At 32.1% G+C, this 26055-nt stretch overlaps 1 pseudogene; it reads right to left on the reverse strand.

Moving 5' to 3' along the window:
* Positions 1 to 254: 254 nt before the first annotated feature.
* The window catches only part of LOC131874340 (uncharacterized), a 47260-nt pseudogene continuing 21459 nt past the window's right edge, over positions 255 to 26055 (reverse strand).

A 26055-nucleotide genomic window follows, 5' to 3' on the forward strand; every position in this document is an offset into this window, starting at 1 on the left:
AGGTTCTTTATAGGACAAGGTAGCAGTGTCTTCATAGAAATGCATAGTTTCCTTATGGACACAAGCCAAATCTTTCAGTACTACTAACTCCAAGAACAATGGACATGGGCATCCACATTTTTGACAAGTATAGATGAGCACAATAGAATCGAACTTCACATGACTAGATGGAGCCATTTTTAGCATCTTACAATCCATTTTTAGCAACTTACAATCCTGGAAGAGGCTTTGATTCAGTACATAGTACATACACCTTACATGGCCCCATTTCACTTGGGCAAGGAAATGAATTTTTTTAACAGATCAATAAGACAGTTAATACAATGCACTCGACAATATAAATCCATCTGGTGTCTTTACCATGACTAAAGCCTGCGTGGTATGCCTAAGGAAATGTAATTACAAACTCCCCAGGCTCTTGTAGAACCTTATAAATAAATAGGAACTCCATGCTCATGTAATATTTTTGGTGGAAACATTGTTGTTTTTCCTATAAACAAGCTAAAAGCTTCATCCTCTCCTTCATGAATGGACATTTCTGCACCATACACATTTTCCACAACTACATTTTTAAAATCATAAGCCAGGAACAACATACCATGTCTTGGATACACCACAATGGTGATAGTTAATGCTGCCATAGAAAGAGAAGAGCTAGACAATTTGATTTCTGAAAATAGTGTAATTTTAAACCCATAATAGTGTCTGTCATGTCAAATATGATGATTGTCAAAGAATAAAAACTAGTACAAATTTTATAAGAGACTTACCTATATAAATAGTGATCTTCAACATGCCATGCAAACATGCTAAATAGAGTTCCAATGTAAATCATTGGGTCACTCACCCCTTGTACCAACCAGAATGGAATTTCAGTCAGAACTACTGAGAACATGACTCATATTCACTAGGATTAGACAAACTAACAAGGCTTACCGGAATTGGAGCTTCAAGTAGGAACATAACAGATTTTGGAAGCCTCAAAATATCCTACATGTACCTCAAGAGAGACAAGGTATTAGTAGTCACATGTAAAAGAAGTTATATACTTGTGGCATATGCTCTCGCACATTATAACCACATTGCTTAAATCACATATTAAAACTTAATTAAATTGACCTATAAGTTCCACTTGCTGGTTCATAGTGGATCATTTGCTGATCTTGAGAAGGAACTCCCTTCAACATCACAGGAATACTCAACAAATTCTTTTTTCCCTAAAGTTATCTCAAGCCAGAACTCTTGTTCAACAAATTTGGTAGGCAAGCTTGCCGAAGTAGAAAATTTATGAGCAAATAGCTTGTTTGCTAAAAACAACTCTACCATATCAAAAATTGCACAGTACATGACTGCCATAATTTAAGAATTAAACCTTGTCTATTTCAAAAAGCATATATATGGCTAATATTCCTACCTTCCACTCATATAGTACTTAATTTGTTCTTCAGTATCCCATCTTGCAACTTTAAATGGTTGCACTCTAGTGGTGAACTTGAATCCAGATTTCTCATTCATTAGAACCACTCCAAAAGGCACTATTGTAGACACTAGTGAAACAATCTTGCATATTCCTATAGCATGGCCAAGAGAAATTGCACAAAATAAAACCTTCTATATGTTCTATATGATGCATTTATTGTGAAATAAAATCAAAAATAGAAATCGAGAGATAACCAGCCTGGCAAAGATCAACATGGAAGTAGTTTTATATAATTTGAGTTACAATCTTTAAAAGGAGGCTAGAAATGGCTTGTGTTCTGAATATGAGTTAATAGAAAATTCAACCTTATATAGAGCCATACATAGTTGCAACTTACATATAACTGCATCCTCTTCCATATGTAATGTTATTACAATGGATATACACAATAGCCTTTGAGTAGACATCAATATGAAGAAGAAGAAGAAGAAGAAGAAGAAGAAGAAGAAGAAGAAGAAGAAGAAGAAGAAGAAGAAGAAGAAGAAGAAGAAGAAGAAGAAGAAGAAGAAGAAGAAGAAGAAGAAGAAGAAGAAGAAGAAGAAGAAGAAGAAGAAGAAGAAGAAGAAGAAGAAGAAGAAGAAGAAGAAGAAGAAGAAGAAGAAGAAGAAGAAGAAGAAGAAGAAGAAGAAGAAGAAGAAGAAGAAGAAGAAGAAGAAGAAAGAAGAAGAAGAAGAAGAAGAAGAAGAAGAAGAAGAAGAAGAAGAAGAAGAAGAAGAAGAAGAAGAAGAAGAAGAAGAAGAAGAAGAAGAAGAAGAAGAAGAAGAAGAAGAAGAAGAAGAAGAAGAAGAAGAAGAAGAAGAAGAAGAAGAAGAAGAAGAAGAAGAAGAAGAAGAAGAAGAAGAAGAAGAAGAAGAAGAAGAAGAAGAAGAAGAAGAAGAAGAAGAAGAAGAAGAAGAAGAAGAAGAAGAAGAAGAAGAAGAAGAAGAAGAAGAAGAAGAAGAAGAAGAAGAAGAAGAAGAAGAAGAAGAAGAAGAAGAAGAAGAAGAAGAAGAAGAAGAAGAAGAAGAAGAAGAAGAAGAAGAAGCAGAAGCAGAAGCAGAAGCAGAAGCAGAAGCAGAAGCAGAAGAAGCAGAAGCAGAAGCAGAAGAAGAAGAAGAAGAAGAAGAAGAAGAAGAAGAAGAAGAAGAAGGGAGAAAGAAGAAGGGAGAAAGAAGAAGAAGAAGAAGGAAGAAAGAAGAAGAAGAAGAAGAAGAGTATTGCAATAGCAATAAGAAACAAAAGGTTATGCAGTTGAAACCATGGAGTTAAGAAAGGCAAACTATTAGAAGAAAAAGTATAGTTGATCTGAATGCAAAACCACCTAGAATGCATCAATGGATGAGATAACTATTATGGGGTCACTTTTGGAGTAGTCATAGAAAAGTAATAGAGATATTATATGGACTATGAAAATTATGAATATAGAGCAAGGATAGTAGCATGGAAAATGGCAATGTAAACTTAGTCCATAGCAAAGATTGAGATTTCAAAAGGTCAAAAGTTCAAGCCAAATCACAGTCATATAACTCAAAAAATACAATAAAGAATTGACATAGTGATTTGCATTCACTACCATAAATATACAACAAGGGTTTTGTCTTACATACAGGTGTAGCATGCATCTAAATAATCAAGTATGGTAAATGTCAAAGAGGTGATTGTCCCAACCTAGAGACCACAAGGTTCTTTATAGGAGAAGGTAGCAAGGTCTTCACAAAAACTGCATAGTTTCCTTATCACCACAAGCTAAATCCTTCAGTACTAGTAACTCCATGCATGCTGGACAGGGGCATCCACATTTTTGAAAAAAGTATAGTCTCAAAGTTAATTCATTTGACAACAAAGTAGTCAATATTCATCATGAAGGTGACAATGAAGAATGGAAATGCATTCATGGAAACAAAATAAGATAGTGATACAAAAGAGACTAAGATAGTATTACCAACAAACCTAAAACACAGAAAACCAATTTGTTTTTGTAAATAATGACTCGTAGTAAAGCACAAAAAACTATTGTTTATATAGTGATCATAATCGAGATTCCAGAGGAAGGGACCATTTGTAAGGACAATAGAAACACAAATCTGAATTCCCCAAATATAAATGATCATTGTTGTTAATAATAAGATACATAAGAAGATATATATTATAACAATATTACAAAACAATAAACATGAATATTGCGAAAGGTGTATACCAATGCATTCATTGCACCAACTCTCTTGTGGTGCTAGAAACCAGGCCTCTTTTCATGAGATACATAAACTAAGAAGGGTAGTTCATTTCCAACAATGTCAAGTGCCCTAATATGACCTAAGAATACTTGAAATGAAAAAAAAAACAAGAAATTGGTAACCTGTGGCCTTTGTAAAATGCTGACAAACATGATAAAAAAAAAGAAAAGAAAATATATTCAAGAGTGCATGAATTGCTAACAATCAACATTCTCACCAATTATTGAAAGAGCATAATAATCCAGTACTAGAATCATCCCATGATGGTCTCGAGGGTTGTTTCCTATCCATGGCGTTCCATCTTGCATTGCATATCCATCATTAGATACATATAAATCTTGATACATAGCCATGGCATTCTATTTAAGGAGCCATACCTTTTTAGAAGCTTAGGAATCTTGATAATTGCTCACAAAAAACTTACAACTAGAAAATATTTAAGGAACTGTCCTTTTTTAGAAGATTATAAATCTTGACGATTCTTTATATAGAATAGATGTAGCCAAAGATAATAACATCGACCAAACATAATAGTAAGTCCTAAATTTGAGTTAGTCCTAAAGTTTAGTCTTTGCTAGTCCACGAAAAACTCAATTTAACAATCAGATTAGAACTCTGAAGCACTTAAATATGGCTTGAGGGAGATACCAAAAAAATACCAAAATTTATTCTCAACCATATTTGGGAATAATGTACTGTTCAATAGAAAATAGAAGTGAAATCAAAAATCCATTTGTAGAAGTGAATAAATTCATAAATATTCATTAAACAAACATGATGTTATATAAATTAGGTTTATAATAGTAATAAATTCTAAACAATGATAGGAAGAAAATATGTCTTTTGTTCATTTGTCTCTATCCATCCTCTTTCTTTTTGTCCTCTTTCTACAAGGCACTTTTTTTATTGTGGGTGTGGATTGTTTATCACATTGAACACCCTCCTCAATATTGTTGTCTCCCACTTGGTGAAATTCAAGGATGGTTTCCTCCCGAGTTTCAAGAATGACAGTCGAATCATTGTGTGCAACAAACAATTCATCATGATCCTCTAGCTCCTCTTCATGCTCACTACTAGATGAGTTTGATTGTTAGTCTTCCTATACATGACACAATTTAACTTATTTAAATAACTTAAAACCTCTACTTAAATTATTGCATGCCATATAATATTATAAAGAACTTACCTCAGATTCGTGACCACTCTCTAATTTCTCCCCTCGATCTAGCATATGTTGTCATAGGTCTTGGGAACCATGTAATAAAGCATATTTTAGGTCCTCCTTTGAAGCTTACTTTTGAAAATGGTGAACCTACATAAACAAACATAACCAAATTTATTAGGTATAATGAATCATAGAATACAATTAACTCACAAGTTTGTCATGACTTTTTTATGAAATAGAAAATGCAACAGATGATAATATTCACTCACCAAACCACCATGAATGCTATCGTACCCACCAAATCCTAATTTATGGGATCCAATACTTGACACCCTAGCTTGGGTTGCTTTTGTTGTATCTTGAAGGCATCTTTTCAATCCCCCTTGTGCAGATGACCTATAGTTTGGATTATTTTGGAACTTTCTCTTAAATTTGGCATCTTTCATAAGTTCTTCCCATATCACTTGGTCTGTGATCCAAGATGGACATGGATATCTCAAGTCTTTTATTAGCTTTGACCTTTAATTGTCTCATTTAGAGTGCATGTATTTCCATGCAATATCTACAATAATTTCCTTATTAAAACCTGGATTTCCAAATGCTAGTATGACATCTTTAAAGAGTTCATATTTCTTAGCATTGGATTGCTTCCTCCAATCTATTTGAATGTTATTGCCAAATAATTGTTCAACACGATGAAAAATAAAGTGAAAGAATTTTAACCCCACTTCATCCTTCAAGACATTTCCTTTTTGAGGTGAGCAAGATTGTAACTTCTTGTGTTCCTTTTGTAGTCATTGAGGATATTGTTGTAGTCCTCTGGGTTGAGGTAGATTCTCCTATAGGTGCATCAACCACTTTTTCATTTATTTCCTATATTTATAGTGAGATTGTGAAATTATCAGAAACCCAACCAAAATATGAAACTATTTCTAAACAACTAGTAGTATGAAGATGATCCAAGACAGTCTTGGAGACATGATTATTCAAGTTGCAGTAGTCAACAAGAATAAAGGTCAGACAATAAGAGGAAGATTGTTTAACAATATCCATGGTTCTAATCATAGTGTTTAAACAAAGGAAAACACAATTAAAAATCATTAATTGTAAAATTGTGAGAATAAAAATATATAATTGATTTTACCTGTTCATCTGAGGTAGGCCCTGCACTCTCCAATAATGCCCTTTCCCATAACTGAATTTGTTCACTTATTTCTTGTCTAATTGGAACATTTTTAGGAGTATCTAGTAGGAGCCTTAGTATTCTTGATTGGGAATCTATGAGACTCCTCAAGGAAACTTGTTCAGATGTTGCTCGGAGAATTATGACTGAACCCACGTTAGGAACATCAGTGTTTGTTGGAGTAATCCCTAAGACATCCTATAAGGCACAAATACAATATTAGAATGGTATAATAGGTGACAATAATGTAATCAAACCCACACAAACATATGATTGAATCTTACCTCTGGCATAACAGTAGATGTATTGGAGGGCATAGTTGGATCTTTCATGCCAACAAGATTCACACTTGATGGAGTTACTTTCAAGATGGCCTGCATTCCACAAACACAAATTAACATAATATAATAGGGAAAATAAGATAATTTAGCATATAAAAGACAAATTTCAAGCTTACCTCATGCAACATCATATTAATTTGTTGCCCTTGTCCATTTTTTAACATATCAATCAAAGTATTTAAGATCGAAGGATCCCCCATAGCAGAATCAGTCGCACCCATGCCCACCTTGTTAAAAAGGCACATAATGACATAAAAATAGTACCCATGGTCACTAGAAATTTTTTTACATACTCTACAAAATTTGAAAATATAGAAAAATATTATAATATCACAAGGCATAAGGATTTATTCCAGACCAAATCTCAGTCAACAACAATATTAAGGGAAGATTAGTAGCCATCAAAATCACATAGCATCCTTACTTTGTATCTTTCTAAGAACCTCAAAGAATGGTTTTTGGAATGACACTTCAAGGACAGTATCCATAGCAGTAAGTGTCAAGATACTAAGCATTCATAATACTCTCTAAGCAATCTAGATCAAAAGGGCTTCAAAGGAATAAAGTCCCAATCATTTAGAATGCAAACCTGAGACCTTCATAAAGGCATGTAAAAAACAAACCATATGATAATCATAACCCTTTTTAGTAAGTCAAAGTCACACACAATGCTAGAGCAACAAAGAAAGAGTCAAGAGCTTTTGATAGTTTGAAGAGAGAAGAACAACTATAGTATGAGAGGAAATGTGTGAATATTCTTGTCATTATAATGATAAGGATAGCAAAGATCGTGCACAATATCAAACAACATGTAGTGGCCAGTGCATCCAATTGGTGACAACCATTTCATGGCTGAGGTTGATATAAGAGGACCCCATGAAATGCAACCAGAAATGAAGAAAAAACAATGCCAGTCAAAGAATTTGAAATGTTCTCGAATCATGTCAGCATCATATGCCTAGGATGAAAGTTGCAAAAATAAGTGTCACACTCAACTTATCATAGGGACAACCCTTGTTGGATTTCTAAAGAAAAATAACAATCATATGACATTCAAAAGCACTAATTGAAAGTTCAAAAACAAAAAAGTAAATCTTTTAAGTGTTTATCATCAAAATCAATCTTAGGAAGGCATGTGATGGCCCAGATAGAAACCTTTAGAGAAATATAATAGTCATTGTGAGAACCTCATAAGTGATAGGGCATTGAAAATCAAGAGGCAACGAAGATAGAGAAATGTAAGAACAATGAGTTGAGTAATGGAAGGTTACAAAGACCATTTAAAGAAGTGGATTAAGGATACTGCTTGCCATAAAAGACCATAATGAAAAGAATCAGTAAAAGACAATAATATGCATACACAAAGGCATAGAGAAGACTTTAACATGATCATTAAGATGTTCATGAGTCAAAAGAAGCAACCTCCTAAGTGAACATCATAGTACAGTCACTAGGTACATGAAGCTTATCACAGAGTATGCCTCATAGTAGTCCTTAATGCACAAAGAGATTAGTGAAGAGACATATTGAAATAGTAATACCCATAGACTCAATCACACACAATCATGATGAAGGATAAAAAGAAACAATCTTTGACCATAAATGTATTTATGAAATCATATACTATGCATATCCAAAAACAAGACAACCATTATGAATAGTTGTATTTAAATGTTCATTCTATTTTATAATTATGATAGTATATCAGAATATAATGAGAACATCATGTAACAAGTCCCAATGAACAACACAATATTTTGTCTTCAATAGTCACAAAGCCAAAGGAATGTCTCAAAGAAGTGATCCCTTATCAACAAATAATAATGTGTGAAACCAAAAGATACATTCATTGTCAAAGATAAAAACATTCATAACAGTCAGAGATAATTAGCACATCATTCAAAAATCGCAGTCATAAGAACTAGTCACTACCATGGAAGTCATTACAAGGAAGGTTTGAACAAATTATAGGTAAGAAAGATACGAGAGACTTCATACCAACAAATAGTGATTCCAATAAGTATTCACAAAGACCAAAAATAGTGCATTTGTGGTCTAATTGACCTTAAGAAAAGAAAAGATAGTATGAACAGTCCCAACAGAGACGTAAATTATAAAATATTATTAAATTATATTAAATCCTTACAACCTTCTTAAAGTGATCATGGTGATCAAACAATGTCATCATCACATGAAATTTCCTCATCTGATGGCATATATACCCCATCATTAATGGGTCCTAAATCTACAAATAAATTAATACTAGCGTTTTCATGATCTTCATCACCTTCAACTATAGGAAAATGAAATTCAATAAATTCATCATCTTCATCGACTTAATGCCCATCTGGTTTCTCATGTCAGTCTAACACTTCAATAATATCGTCATGATCTTCATCCTAGTCATATGCATCATTGACAATAAAATTTTCATCATCTCCATCTACACTATTTTCATCATCAGGGGGGACTTTTGCATCTTCATTGTCTTCAACATATGTTACTCTTCGTCCTCTTGGATCATAATCAATCACAAATGACCAACTAGGTTGTTCTAAATTTGGAATGAGAAATATCTAGTCACATTAATTTGGAAACACATAAGGTTCAAAAGTGGCTTCAAACCTACATGTATTGATCATATGGAATCCATTGTTGTGCAAAAAGATAGTTTTTTCTTCACCCACTTTGATAAGCTTGTACCATTCAAGATGAAAAATAACTTTCTTGAAATACATAAAATCAAGCTCTATAATATCCTCCAACACTCCATAATAGCGAAGTGTGCTTGTGATCGACTGTCTATCATTTGCATGTGAACAAAACTCCACCTCAAATGATGTTGAAACTCTAGAATCATAAGTTTGTCTCTTTTCAACAACCTTTTTAATGCAAACGTGATGACCAAAATTCCACGTTCCTTTGTAATATGTTACCTAAATTCATATAAAAATTAGCTAATTAGATTCAAGAATACAACAGTTAAAAGACAATTTATTAAATATCTCCAAAATGTTACTATATATGTATCACCTCCCCATTTTTAGATCCTTTCATGAAATTTTGTTGTTGTTGTGTCACTTTATTCCTCCCTTTTGTTTCCTTGTGTTCAATATTGGTCTTTAGCCAATTCCAGGAGCATCTCTCTGGCCATTTTCTTTTATGGCTTCTAGGCAATCCTCAAGCAGTTTTTTGACCATGTATACTATATATATTGGGCCATGCCTTTGCATCCTCTAATTTCTTTTGTTCAGCGTACTTCTCCATCCATTCCAATATAAAGTCAGAATTGTATGCAACATACAAATGGAATGCTTCCCACTCCTTAGCATCTACAATGAAAAATATAATTGTTAAATGAATTAATAATTATTTTAAGCCATGTATTATAAAATTTAAAATAAAAACAACTACTTCCAACTTTTTTGTAAAGCTTTTATCCTCTTTGAAGTCCATTGACCCTATAAATTTTCTCCCTCAAATGATTGAGGTTCGTTATAATTCCATAATCATGGCGCTTCAAGATGCAATTGAGGTAAGTACTCACTCAAATGAACCATCGCTCGGAAAACCATGTACCCCTCAACCATGGACCCATTCGGTTGAGCCTTTTGCCTAACAAATTGTTTTAAAACCTTCATATATGTCTCCACAAGCCACATTGTTTGAATATGAATAGGACCACATTTTTCAATCTCTTCTACCAAGTGTACAAGGTAGTGCTCTTGAGAATTAAAAAATCTTGGAGGGAAGCACATTTGAATGTCACACATCAAAAGTGAAACATTCCTCTTCCAATACTTCAAGTCATAGGGATGTACCTCTTTAGATGAGACCCACCTACAAGTATTGACATGTATTACAATAAAGACTTATGATCACTTCAAAACTATAAGTCATGGAAGAAAATGAATGATTGATTCACAATAACTCAAATATTTGGATAATTTGTAAATATTTAAGATAACATCACAGTCAAAAGTGCTTGGTATTGCTGTGGGCAACACATACTGCATGACCATTAACAAATAACAATGTTAAAAATATACATGAATTGATATTATCGCTAGGATATACAAATTTATAATTATGTTTCCAACAAATCAAATGTACTACAAAGTTACCTTTATCCAATTGTGCCAATCATGTGTTTTTAGGCCCAAGAACTCTGATCCATCTCTCGTGAATAAGCTTTTTAATGTTGCATAAAAGCCAGAAGGAAATCTTATGCTTTTCATTGTATAATGATATTTTCTTTTTCCTTTGATGTAAAATTCCACGGAGCATGATTATATGAGTTGTTTTCATGCAACCACATGTTGGGCATGACATTAACAACTTGGAGGTCCTTTCATAGCTTTATTTGTGCTTCAAGGTTGGTTCCATTTAGATGTTTCCACAATCACTCTGCCATATTTTTCCCAATGTGTATAGTATCAAATAGGTGGGCTATTGGCAAGTTCTCATAATAGTCTAATTTGTAGAAAATAGAGAGTCTTTTCATTCCTGGTGGAAAGCCTATCCCTTCTTTTTTGTCATACATTTATTTCCATCTAGCAGGCTTTGTCCTTCTTGGCTTCCTCATTTCCACTTCCTTTCCATTGAACTTAAATTTCTCAGGCACTCGATAGTGATGATTTGGTGGTAAGAATTGTCTATACTCATCATATACAGTTTTATTGAGATCCTTTGACTACCTATACAACATTTTTGGCCCACATGATGCATAACCATGTTTCCCCTTTGTTTGTAGCCCTGAAATAAGAATGCAAACAACATTTACTAAATGGTACAATGGACACAATAATTACAATTCTAATTTATAATATATTCCACAACAAATAGAGAGCCCCGGGGCATCATGAATTGTCCAGATAAGCATCACTTGAAAGAGGAAGTTTCTATCATTGATAGCTCTTGATAGATCAAGAATATTTACACCATCCCATAATTAACGAAGCTCATCAATGAGGGGATCCATGTATACATCCATATCCTTAACCTGATACTTCCCTAAGTAAACAAGAACTTTTTTATCAGGGTTTAACTGAATTGAAATATTTATAATTTAATCTTCAAGAAATCACTGTATTCATGTATTCTAGTACCTGGTATGATAAGAGTTAACATTGCATGCTCCTTTTTCATTGCCATCCAGGGGGGAAGATTGTTGTTAATAATTAAAATTCACCAAATAGAATATGTTATTCTAAGATCTTGAAAAGGATTTACACCATCCATTGCCAGAGAAATTCTTACATTCCTTGGCTCATTTCTTAAATTTGGCCATTTTTCCTCAATTTGTTTCCAATATTTGCTTTCTGCAGCCATACACATGACACCATCTTGGCTCCTCCCATGTGCATGATAATCTATATATTTTGCCAACTCCTTGCATTTGAACATCCTCTTGAACCTTGGCTTTAGTGGAATGTATCATAATACTTTATAAGGAACCTTCTTGGATACTTGATCTTGACGATATCTACTTGTGTGACACACTGGGAATTGCTGCAAATTTGCATTCCTTCCATAGTACAATATATGGTCGTTTGGACATGCATTATATGTATTGTACTACAATCCAATGTCTTCCATTATTGAAGATACTTCTCTATGCAAATGAGACAACTTATTGTCCTTTGGAAGTATTTTGTTTGCCAAAAGCCTACATGATGCAATAAGTGTTTTTTATAAGATAAGTATACACATTATTCAAAAAATTTAAGACATCGAGACCATTAATTTATAGGATTATTGAATCCTATCTTAACATATCAATAAATAATGTATTTGTCAATCCATGTGTAACCTTCAAATTCAACAACAACATAAGTGTTGCCAATATAGAAGTATCTGCATTTGGGAAAATATGTGTCCTAGCCAACTGAGCTAGGGGGAATCAATAACTTCATCAAAAGATGTGTAGAAGTCATGGATGAATTCATTGACACCAGCCTCATTTATCTGCAAAGTGTCTTCATCCATAGTTGTGTCTTGTTCTTCATCTTGAGAGTGGCTATCATTAGTGTCATATGTTGGTTCTTAAAGAATATTGTGAATTGGAAGCGACTTTTTATTAGAAAACCAATTGAAATGATCAATAATAATGTATTGAATAATGTGCACCTTTATTTATTTAAAGAATAATAATTTGTTAATTATAGTGTACCTCTTATGTATAAACCCCATAGTTCAATCTATGGATACCAACAAGTCATCACTTCTTTAGTTTCCTATTTTGGCACCTATTGCAAGTGCAATATACCATTTCATTGAAGTATTCATCTGTCCTTGGAGAAAGTCTTGTTTCTCATTCATCTGAATATTCAGATGATGATGATGTGCTATTTCCCTGAAAGCACCATGTACTATCAACAATACGAGTACAGATTTTACTTCAAGTATTTATTCTTTTTGAAAAGAAGATGACTCTTAGGTGCATCATATGTTATAGCTTAATAAATTTGAAACTTTGGAACCCTAGCTTTAAGGTGAGATACACAAAAGTGGAAATAATTTGTCTTGGGCTTGGGTAGTGAGACTCTAAAGTAGACCTCGTTGTATCCTCCTTCTAAACATTATGATTATATAAACAAAAATTCCTATCATCTTGTTAAATATGTATGTGTACATTTTCATATGTTTTTATGTTATATGCCCCATGTTTGATTCACACCTGATGTCCACTCTATTAGTTTTTGCTTAATAGTTATGGAAATGCTCATTTTAAGATCTATCAATGTCTATATTGTTAAACATAAATAATAGTAGGTCAATAGTCATAAGACAATACTCATAAAATTAGGTAAGGAATAGTCTACATTAATAGTACTAGGGCACACTTGGAGAAAGAGGATAGGTATCGTATGTTCTCTAGATGAGATTTGATCTAAAAAGAATGTCTATTGAGTATCATTTGAAACATGAAAAACCATATATATATACATTAATAGTACTAGGGCACACTTGGAGAAAGAGGATAGGTATCGTATGTTCTCTAGATGAGATTTGATCTAAAAAGAATGTCTACCAAGTATCATTTGAAACATGAAAAACCATATATATATATATATATATATATATATATATATATATATATAGTAGGGGGCATTAGTTGTGTGGGTGGGTGGTCATTTTAGCAGGCTAATTAATCGATGTGGGAGGGCCCCTACGATAATATACCTCCTAGGGGGCATAACTATAATGAAGGCTTGAACACCCCCTCTATTGTTATCCATCCTTAACTTCCATTTGTATTTCTATTTTAACCCTACTATTTGAAGGGGTTTCATTTCCAGATAGAGATCTAGTGCCAAATCCTGATCGAGACCCAGCCCTAGTTTCTGTTGTTCGTGTGTATATATATATATAGTGTTGTATACAACTCCACACACATTTATGAACTAGTTAAGATCATATCACAAAAGTCTCTCATGTGAAGTCATTTGACAGTGATGGTCACCACCAAAGTCAACACAATAAGAAAAGAGGCCTGGGACAGTAAAAGGCACAACATTCTCAAAAGAAAAGACATAGTCAATAATTCAAAACACAAGTAGTCCCATAATGAGAATCTATGAGTAGCATGGATTCAAAGATCTAGTTCATTTGGGCATGAAAAGACTTGCATCACATAGAAATTGAAGAGCTCGTCATTACTGTGATGTAACTGTCAAGAGAACTCTTGGTCCATTGTCAAAACTAGAGCAACAGATAACAATCTAAAATCAAAGTAATGATCACCATAAAAAGCAGTCCAAACAAAACCATCAAGATTCAATGATCTCATTTTGACAAGGGTTTCATTTGCCAACAATGTTGCAGCGCAAAGATAGTTAAGACAATGTGATATAAGGATATTGAAAAGAGGATACTAAAGCTCAAATAATACATTAACAATGCCCTTACACATGAGAAATGACAATTCAAGTTCAGTCTCAAATATCAAAAATACTGCGAGTACCAAAAATAACAACATAAATACTTGGTCTGCCATTTCGTATAGAAACCAAGAAAATAGTCCTAATAAAATTACCAAGGTAGAATAACCTGAAATACATGGATTTAAATTAATTATAGAATGAGCAATAAAATATAGAGTAAATACCAAGATTATGCAACCCAATAAACATACCTTTCTTTGTATTTTGAACATCTATAAACATACATGGATTTAAATTAATTACAGAATGAGCAACAAAATTACAACATTTTGAACATCTATAAACATACCTTTCTTTGCAAAATGCTTGATTTGTTCAATTTTCTTTTCTTGTATTTGATTTCTCTCTACTAATGGTGTTGTTCCCTTCTGCAATTTCCAAATTACTTTGTTAGTTTTTTGTTTCTAGATTAATGTGCAGTTAAAGAATATCTTCATATTATTTTGAAGGGTTCCAATAACTGTACAAACCATTCCAGCTTTGAGGGTCATGATAAGTGCAAGTTATGTCATTATTATTATCTTTGTGAGATCCTTTCCTAGAAACCATACAAGGTTAATCATGCCTAAGAGAAGAGAATAAGTAGAAAAGAGAGCCATCAAAGTTTTAAAGAGAGAGTAGATCTAAAGACTGTCAAAAATCAGTAATGTCAGTAAAGAGAATATAAAATCATGCCACAAAGAGCAGGCACATATCATGAGCCAAGGACAATCAATAGGGATTCAAATCAGGCGTATGAATAGAAAGTACAATCATAGTTGATAAAGGATCATCAAAAGACATCAAACAACAGTGATAAAGATTTTCATAGACATATGAATTAATAGTGGGTAAAAAATAAGAGAGGGCAGATATTTTCCTTTTGAGAGTCCTAAAGATGTAATCACAACACAAAGCATAAGGCAATGAATGAGCCCACATTGAGTTAGAAATCAGAAAAATATTAGACAATGGGCAGAAGGAGTATCCATGTCTTGGGATAGTCATTAGAAGGTCATGAACAATAAAGATATAGTAGAGATAGATTTTAAAACTATGTCCCTATCAAAAGACACAGAGCAGTTCCAATAAATATAGTATAGAGAAACCCTTAAATGCCTATAATAGATGGTTCACATGAATGTAGTTACAGTCAAATTCAAGGATATAGCCTAAAAATATAGTCATAGATAGAGATACCATAGAGACAATAAGAAAAGATTTTAAGAGTCAATTGTGTGGAGTTCACATGTTTAGAAGTGCAGCCCATGGAAGCCTTGGGTGATAAAAGCTAAAACACAGCCATGATGAATGATGGCTACTACAAGATACCCTTCATAGACTTAGCTATGGAAAATGAGGTATAATGACAACTAAGAGAGAATGTAAACAATATGGATAAGGCTTGTAAACATAATTAATATTCCTCAATACTCAGGTGTTGTTAGAACAGTGCATGCAAAAATAAGGATCATTATCACTATGGAAGTGAAATAGCAAGATGAAGCCTAAACTTCTAGAAGAGACTAAAAAAACCTCAAAAAAACAAGTCACAGTCCTAAAAGCCTTCACAACTATTCACAGGCCACAAAAGAATACAGGTTCAAGAAGCATTGGTGTTGTGGTCCAAAAAGATAGTGAAAGTACAAGTTGTAGGACAATGATGACAAGGGAAAAGATCAAAGAAGCTACAACATCATTCATACCTAAAAGGAATTAATTGGGATTATTTGTAGAAGACAGTAATCTACAGCATGACAGTGATCTTCAAAAGTGCAGTCATCAGGCAGTTGCAGTGATTGTCTTATAAGACAAGAGAAAAAGAATCAGTACAAAGGAGCATCCAAGTCATAAGACTGTACAAGCTATCAAATCAATTCAAATAACAATCCCATCAAAGGTGATGATAGAAATATGGTTAATATGGGTTTGTCTCAGTATTAGTATTGAATAGAAAATGGTACAAGGAATATCTAGTTGGTAAACAATGGAGGATACAATCCCCTAGAGCTCTACCCTTTGGTAGTTCACTAAGATATTCAAGGATATTTGCATTGATAACCCTTATTGGTCATTTAACAACAACACTTTAATAGCCACCAACCTCCTTCTAGAAATGATTATTAGCTTCTGAAAAATAAGATACTTACTCTATAGTCATTACCAAACAATAATTTGTTAATTCTATCCTCTAGGAAAATTAACATACTAGAATGGAAAGTAAACTTGTAACTTGCCTTAAAATCGGCTTCTTTTTTATAGTTTTTGGATTTAGTCCATATGTGGATAGAAAAATATATCAAAATATAGACAACATTCTGCTAATGGCATTCAAATTATTTCGACGCAGTTACTATATACTGGCAAGCCAAATATATATACAAATCTAGTTGCAGCACAACAAACATGCTATCATTAAAGTCAGTATATCACTCAAAAACTGAAAGTAGGAAGTTAGTATTTCATGAAACAAAAAACTAATAAATACAACATACTATCTTTGACTTTGAAAACCTTAAACATCTTTAATTCTATTCTATTCTTTCCAAAAGAGTCCAATTAACACTTGGACATCAAACACTCATTAACACATCTTTTTTGATTACTGGTAGTACATGTAGTACAGACATGTCTACATATACGTAATATAATCTTCATAGAAAATAGAAAATCCATTCAACTGATATGCAATCCAACCTTTCTCTTTGCTGGAAACACTAAGGGCTACTATCTAATTCAGTTTATAGTGTGCATATCTAAACATGGATTTTATGAATGAATGAATGGTTCTGATTGTTTGGTCGGTAACACACTTATTATTTGTCTTTTTTTGGCATTTGACTAGACCCATGAATGGCCAGTGGCCCTTATTGTTCATGAAAGTATGACGTCTTTCTTGTGTATGTACTTGCAGCATAATACAATAGTGGATCCTTTGTCACTTTCAAACCCATGGGACACTATTGTCCTATCTAATATCACTTTATTGGCTAAGATTTTTCCTATATCTCTTGTTAAGTTCATAAATTTTTGCCTACATCTAAAAAATCAATAGGTTGTGAAGTGTTTTACTTCAAAAGATTGGAAAAAGTTAACAAGGTATGTATAAGAAAAATAACGTGATTTTTTACAAGGTTAATTTCTGAGAAGGAAAAGTCACTATAATAGATTTTTTTTAAAGTTTAGAAAAGGAATGGAGATATGAACCTTGATTTAAAGTGGCAAAAAGAACTGTCAGTATTTAAAGCTCTCAATGTTTCCATTGCTTACGAGAATTGAGACAATTCCAAATGCATACTTGAAAGAAATATAGTTTTTAGTACATCAATGACCTGCATGTTCTTGAGATATTTATATTTTAGGAGCATTTAGTATGGTTTTAGTTTAAGAAAGGTTTCAAGATGGTGAGGTGAATTTGTTTAAATATCAACCCTTTATGAGATGTCATTTGATCATCATAATCTAAGTTTAACAAAATTGATGAGTAATTAAAGGGCCTATGTAAAGGTCAATTTCTAAAATGTGAACTCTTCTAACAGTTTTTTGCTTAGCTTTCTTTTGTCACGTTACTAGTCAAAACTAAAAAGTATGATGCTATTCTAAACAATTATTGTTGGGAGTAGCTTGTAAAAATTCTAATGGACATTTTTGTATTTCTATATGTAGGTATGGTTGTTTTAAACTTTTAAGTTCATGATGAGTAATCCTTATTTAATTGACATGAAATGGTCTTTCATTAGAAATTGATGTTGACTGATATTTTTGAGTAATTTTACAATGCTCCTGTCTTACACAAGGATGTATGTTTGTAACCATTCCGTAGCTACCTATTCTTTTTTTAGGTGTGGAATATAGTTTTGAGTGTTTGAGTGAAAAAACAAAGCAACAAAACATGTTTCATTTTTTAGTACTATTGTTGGCCTGTTGCCATCCTTAATGTTTTTATTACACTCAGAAGGGATTATAGGATTCATAGAGCAAGCCTGCCAATCAGATTGTGTCAAATTTACTTTGTTTAGCTTTTGTTGTCTATCGTAATGGTTGTACTTTTTAAGTTCATAGAACTACTTTTGATCCCACATGGATACTAAAATAGCTTCATTCATTTTGTCTATATAAGTTGTAACAATAGATATCTCAACATCTCTAACAGAAAAAAGTCATCACTTATTGAAACTGATTAAGTTTCTAAATTTACAGGTAACCCAAACATCAACAAATCTGGAATTCATTAAATGGCCAAAATAAGGGTTTGAAGCATAGTTTAGCAGTTCTCATATGCATAAGAACAATCCCAATGAAGAAATAGTCCATGAAGCATAAAAGATAGTCATCAAAGACTCAAGGTAGAGGACAATGATCATTCATCAGTCTTAGAGCATAAATTCACAATGAAGTCTTGAGTCAATGAGCATGAATAGAGACTGCTCGATCAAGAGAAAGCCTCTTTTAAAATGACATTGGAAAGCTTCAAGACAGCAAGATGTAGTCATCAAAGTGAGTTTATAAAGTGATTTGTATGAGGTAATGTTGCAAACTATTTTTCATGTCTAGATGCCCTATATAGAGCATAACATTCTAACAATGGAAATGTGTAGCAAATAATGAATAAGGAAAGGTAGATTTGAGAACAACAACAAGATTTGGTTATACAATGTTAAAAGAGACAAGTGTTTTATGGCAATGAACAATGAATATAATCTATCAAATAGAAGATAAGGCAATAATCTCAAAATAGAGACAAATGACAGTGGTAGAGGTCAATGTGCAGAAAAGAGATCTCAGGGAAATCAAAAGCAATAAGGATAATAACAAGACAACCCAACAAAGAAGCTTATCTCAAAGATACAATGACAATCATTGAAGACAATGGCCTTACACGAATGTAGTCCTTGTGAAGGCAAAGTAAGACTTTATAATGAAGATTATCACCTTTGATATTAGTGCTTCTTGATAAAGACATAAGAACAACAATGTGTTCAATCAAAAGCTAGCGTTTATGGACATATCAATGAAGTTTTTGTGATCAATCATTATGTCAGTGGGTATTAAAAAATATAAACTATAACTATAGATAGAAGAAGATATAGGTTCCAGTCAAAGGACATCCATGATTACAATTCATACAACAATCATCAGATCTAATTGATCATCCAATGACAGTGCCCTATTTTAAGGAGTAGTGATGATCACAAAATGAAAGAGAGTCACAAGAATCACAGTAATAAGGATAAACTCAATAATTCACAATGAAAGGAATAAAGATAATCCCAATTTTAAAGCCAGTGAAAGTGATCATACAATATTGGGTGAAACACAATGATTTTGGTAGTATGACAACTAATAAACATGTGTAAGAGAAGATCACAAAGATCAATAGAGAATGAGATCCATATGAGCAGATTGCAGGCCATGACAATTAGAGAATAGGGCACATGCATTGAAATGGATTTCACTCCAAATAGCAGGCCAATACAAAAGATAGAGAAATTCTTATTTGTATCTTTTGTAAACAACACATTACATGCAAGACTGGACACAATAAAGGAAAGACTCAAAGCCTAGAATTCCACAAAAGGTTCATCAAATACAAGAATAGAGGAATGGCATTTAAGGACAACAAAAATATAAGATAGAGCTACATCCTCAAGGGATTCATGCAGAAGAAATATATGTGTTGACAGGGACAATAAAGGTCTCCAGAGCAGTACGAAGAAGAAGCACATCTATGACTAGCCCTTCCTTACATTCCATTACCTAAACCATAATCTCCTCCCTAACAAACATTCATCCAAAAAATATGAAACCATTTCGTTGTAGTTAGATGATTTTACACCATAGACACAATTAAAATCTTTAATACCATATGAACCTCAGAAAGGTAAGATCAAACGTGACAAACAACACCATAGTCATAGCAAAACTATTATAAGAAAACCCATAATTTTTTTTTTTGAAAAAAGAGCATTATAAAGAGACCCAAAATAGCAAAAATGCCAAAAAAATTATTCTCTATTTTGATTATTTCCTATATTTATATTTTCTTATACGGATTTTCTTTCACCGTGTCATTGAGTTGAAAACCGTTCTATTTCAAACTTGTAAAAAAGATTCTGGAAAACTCAGTGATAACTATGTGGTTACTATCATTTGCATAAACCCTAGAAATGCCATTTACTCAACCAAAAAATATTCCTACAAATAATTTGAAACTATACACAAGCATCTTTACATACATTCAAATCAGGTTGTTTCCAACCAAAACAAGCATTCAATCAAAAATATTTAGATGTAGTGATTAAACAAATGAATCATCCAGCTGAAGAAGGGTACTTGGGGATATGCTGATGCTACTGTAGAGGAATATAACTTTTTGAGATCTCCAGATCCTTGGAAAACCAGATCTGCAATGTGCTTGGAATGAAGGAGATTGTACCTATGTCGGTGTCATCCACTGGAAAAGCCCTAATCAAATTGTAGTGTCCTCACACCAAAGACGATGGGAAAATATGGGCAGAGTTTGGAGATACAAATAATCCCATACTAATACTCACTGATAATTGCTTCTTGATGCCCCTGCTATCGAGCGAGCAGAAACTTCTCACCATTGATAGTTGAATGTTCATGCCCTTGTCATCGAGTAGGTAGAAACAAATGCATTGATGAGTTGAGTTAGGAAGAAGTAAAGACGGAAAAAGAAGTTTTATTTTAGGGAAAATAAAATTGTATTGTCTTAATTAAGACAATTAAATAATAAAAAAAATAAGTTCAACTTAAAATATGTATTTAAGACAATAATAATATATTGTGTTAAATAAATGTCTCAAATGTCCTGTCTATGTAGAAGTGATAGTTATAAATTACTTTAGATATTATTTAGCCTACCAAGACATTTGATCTATATTAAATTAAGTTATATTGATTAAACAAATAACATATTTAGTATATGTAGGAAATCTCAACTCTTAAACTTGGATTTTTTACTCTATACCACTCCTTCCAATTGAAAATGCATAAAGAAAAACTAATAAGTAAATCACAAGTGGTGAGTGTATCTATAGAAGTATCATTTTGGGGTTTTAGTACATGGAATTGTGTCTCATAATATCAATACAATTAACTTCTAGAAGAGCTTACAACAACCTCAAAACATCAAGTCATAGTCCTAAAAGCCTTTAGAACTATTCACAGGCCACAAAAGAATGCAAGTTCAAGAAGCATTGGTGTTGTGATCCAAAAATATAGTCAAAGCACAATTTGCAGGATAATGATGACAAGGGAAAAGATCAGAGCAGCTACAAAATCATTCATACCTAAAAGGCATTAATTGGGATTATTTGTAGAAGACAGTAATCTGCAGCATGATAGTAATCTTCAAAAGTGTAGTCATCAGGTAGTTGTAGTGATTGTCTTATAAGACAAGAGAAAAAGAATCAGTAAAAAGGAGCATCCAAGTCATAAGACTGTACAAGCTATCAAATCAATTCAAATAACAATCCCATCAAAGGTGATGATTAAAATATGGTTAATATGGGTTTGTCTCAGCATTAGTACTGAATAGAAAATGGTACAAGGAATATCTGGCTAGTAAATAATGGAGGATACAATCCCCTAGATCTCTACCCCTTGGTAGTTCACTGAGATATTCAAGGATATCTTCATTGATAACCCTTATTGGTCATTTAATAGCTACACTTTAATAGCCACCAACCTCCTTCTAGTCATTATTATTAGCTTCTGAAAAATAAGATTCTTACTCTATAGTCATTACCAAACAGTACTTTGTCAGTTCTATCCTCAAGGATAATTAACATACTAGAATGGAAAGTAGACTTGTAACATGCCTTAAAACAAGCTTCTTTTTTATAGCTTTTGGATTTAGTCCATATGTGGGTAGAAAAATACATCAAAATATAGACAACATTCTACTAATGGCATTCAATTTATTCCGAGGCATTTACTATATACTAGCAAGCCAAATATATATACAAATCTAGTTGCAGTGCAACAAACATGCTAGCATTAAAGTCAGTATATCACTCAAAAACTGAAAGTAGGAAGTCAGTATTTCATGAAACAAAAAACTAAAAAATCCAACTTAATATCTTTGACTTCAAAAACCCTAAAAATCTTTTAATTCTATTCTATTCTTTCCAAAAGAGTCCCATTAACACTTGGACGTCAAACACTCATTAACACATCTTTTCTAATTACTGGCAGTACATGTACTACAGACATATCTACATATATGTAATGTAATCTTCGTAGAAAATAGAAAATCCATTCAATTGATATACAATCCAACCTTTCTCTTTGCTAGAAACACTAAGGGATGCTATCTAATTTAGTTTACAATGTGCATATCTAAACATGGAATTTGTGAATGAATGAATTTGTTGATGCCCCTGCCATCGGGCGAGCAAAAACTTCGCGCCACTGATAACTGCTTGTTGATGCCCCTGTTGTCAGGCGAGTAGAAATAGATTTGTTGATGAGTTGAGTTAGGTAGAAGTAAAGAGGGAAAAATAAGTTTTTTTAAGGGAAATTCTTTTTCTATTGTCTTAATTAAGACAATTAAATAATAAAAAATTATGTTCAACTTAAAATATGTATTTAAGACAATAAAAATATACTGTCATAAATAAACGTCTCAAATATCCTGTCTATGTAGAAGTGATAGTTATAAATTAGATTAGATATTATTTGGCCTACCAAGACATTTGATCTATATTAAATTAAGTTATATTGATTAAACAAATGACATATTTAGTATATGTAGGAAATCTCAACTCTTAAACTTGGATTATTTACTCTATACCACTCCTTCCAATTGAAAATGGATAAAGAAAAACTAATAAGTAAATCACAAGTGGTGAGTGTATCTATAGAAGTATCATTTTGAGGTTTTAGTACTTGGAATTGGGTCTCATAATATCAGTACAATTTCTTTTTTGTGTGGTTTCCACATGGGTATATTTTCCCTAATACTTATGTTGTTTGATGTCTCTACTCATGCTTTAGGTTTTTATTTTCATCATAGACATGTTACTTAGGAAATGATCTGGTTGACTACATAGAAACCTTGTTGAAATTGTGACAAGTGACTCCCTCAAGATTGCACAAATTGTGTTAAGTCAAGGATGTTGCTAAGAAAAAATAAGCATATTTTGTAGAAAGATATTATGACCTAGAATCAAAGAATAAAAAGTTTCATAATGAGATGAGACAAGACCATTCTCCTATAGTTTTTGCTTCAACCTATCCCCATATCTAATTAGAATATTCTAGCCCATGGCATTCATGTGCACAACACATTCCATTTATACTTAATGGTTGAAATAGAAGTTTCATCATTATTCCTTTTTAATCTACAATTACATTTTTTTCAATGATTTTTATCTTATATTCTTAATCCTCTTAGAAATTTAGTAATAAATTATTAATGTTTTAGTGCAGATTTAGTAATATTATTTTGAATTTGCACTTAATGAGGTTTTTCTTCTACACAATGTTCCATGAGCCATGGATTTTGGTTTAAGAGAAAAATAATCTCAATGGAAAAGAAACTTGGTAGCACACAAGTATGGCTTGACAGAGTAACTATCTACACTCTAGGACATGATCTTGGAAGAAGAAATTTTTAGCTCAGTGATTATTGAAACCATGTGAATGATTTTGGTTGTATATATTCAATATCTCCATTACAAAAATATCTATGTTATGCAAATATTAATGTGAATAATCTCTTCAAATGGTATCTAATGATGTTGAATTGATAACGGATTTAGATTACCAAAGTTTAGGAAACTTCAACAAGGTATTTCATAAGCACTACATGTATGACATCACATATGAGTCAAAATTGTAATAACTCGTGTGACTTTCAATAAAAATGAGACATTCATTCAAACATGTAAGTCTATACTCTAGAACATATTCATTACATGTTTATGTTTATTTGTGGAATCATTTGAATACAAGGATTGATAACTAATCCTTAAAACAACACAAGAAAGAGAAAGACAAACACTCAGTTTGACAATGCAATGCTTACCCTTTGTGAAAGTTAGTAAATAATCTCAAGCAACTCTCTAATGATTGACATAACTATAAGGGTCTCTGTAATTATTCATTTGGTGCTGAGTATATGTATATGTAAGTACCACAACCCCTACGAATGAGTTGGTATACTCACTCACGACCAAAAAATGTACAAACCAATATTCTCTTTATTTTTTTAGTCCACAGTTGTAGAGAAGTTTATATAGAGGAGCATAAAGATATTATAAGGTATTTCATTTGAAATCTATGACATGTGGATCTATAGCCCCTTACAAATGTTGATTCCTCAAATATAGGAGCACATTTTTTCCTATAGATAGATGTTTCTTCCATTACACTTTTTTTTCAGTCTTTTGAAATGAAATGTGCCAATTATATTATGGCTCATGTCTTATTATGTAAAATTTGAAAAAAATAAGAAATTAGACTTTCACTACAATCATATTATAATCTTCTACATATTACACGTGGATCAGCCTTTCAGTTCTTTTGACATTATATCTCATTAATTATGATTGTTGGTATTTTATATCATTCAAAATCTTACTTTTTGAAGGGATTTGTAACCTTATTTTTTTTCATTTACATAGTTCTTGTCTCATTTGTTTACTTGAATTTGGATGTTGATTACATATAGGTAGAATTATTTGCTAGGATTGGTTGAAATTGAATATTAATGCTTCCTCATCAAGTTCATAGCCATGGTCATCTTCATCATTTGTCGTGCCTTATTACATCCTATTGACTCAACCTTCATCATTGCTTCATGCAATCTAAATGTTCCCTTAATTGATGAAACATATACATAATTTTAATTTTCATTGTCTAACAATCAACGCGTTACAATTTCGCATTAAAAAATGTAAGTTTTTTCCATTGGTTTAATGTATGTTATTTTTTATAAAGGATCAAATTCAATGAATAACCACACAAAATAATTAAATTCTCTTTATGATAAATAATCAAAATATTACAAACCTATAGAAAAATATCTCTTTTGAATTCATATGTGATTAATGCTAAGCTTTACAAAAGATTATACATTTTTGTGTGATGTATGAACTCCATTTTTATTAATTAGTGAAATCTTACAAGTTGGGTGTATCATATAATTAATAATGATATTAGGAAACTTAATTACCTTGCAAAATTCTATTAATTTTTCATATTTATGCCAACCCTATTGTAGTCTATACTTGTTGAATCCAAGTTCTATTCTTTGCAATGATCAACCTAAGTGTGAATAGTTAGAACAAAATTTAACTACTAGATATATACCATTCATCAAATAGTTCTAAGTATAGTACAAGTATGGTTTTATTTATATATACTTCTTATAAACTTCCTTTGTACCATCAATCATTATAATACTTAAGATATTTTCATTTAAGGATATTGTGTCCATCATTTCAAATCAAATAATCATGGTTCTTATTGTGAACTGGATAGTTGTGGTTAATCATTGTCAATATTGATTTTGATGGTTGGCCCATTAAGTCATATATGCTCTAGTTATTAAAAATATATAAAATTAATAAAATATTTTTTCACTTTTTATTCTTAATAATGTGATATTTCTAACATTAAATGTTGTAAATCAAAATGTTATATTTACTTAATTTTGTGAGAGATTCTAGACAATAAGTAATCTTAAAACCGTTAAGAATGTGTAATAAAATTTATCTA

The sequence above is a fragment of the Cryptomeria japonica genome, chromosome 3, assembly GCF_030272615.1.
Source record: "Cryptomeria japonica chromosome 3, Sugi_1.0, whole genome shotgun sequence".
Taxonomy (NCBI): Eukaryota; Viridiplantae; Streptophyta; class Pinopsida; order Cupressales; family Cupressaceae; genus Cryptomeria; species Cryptomeria japonica.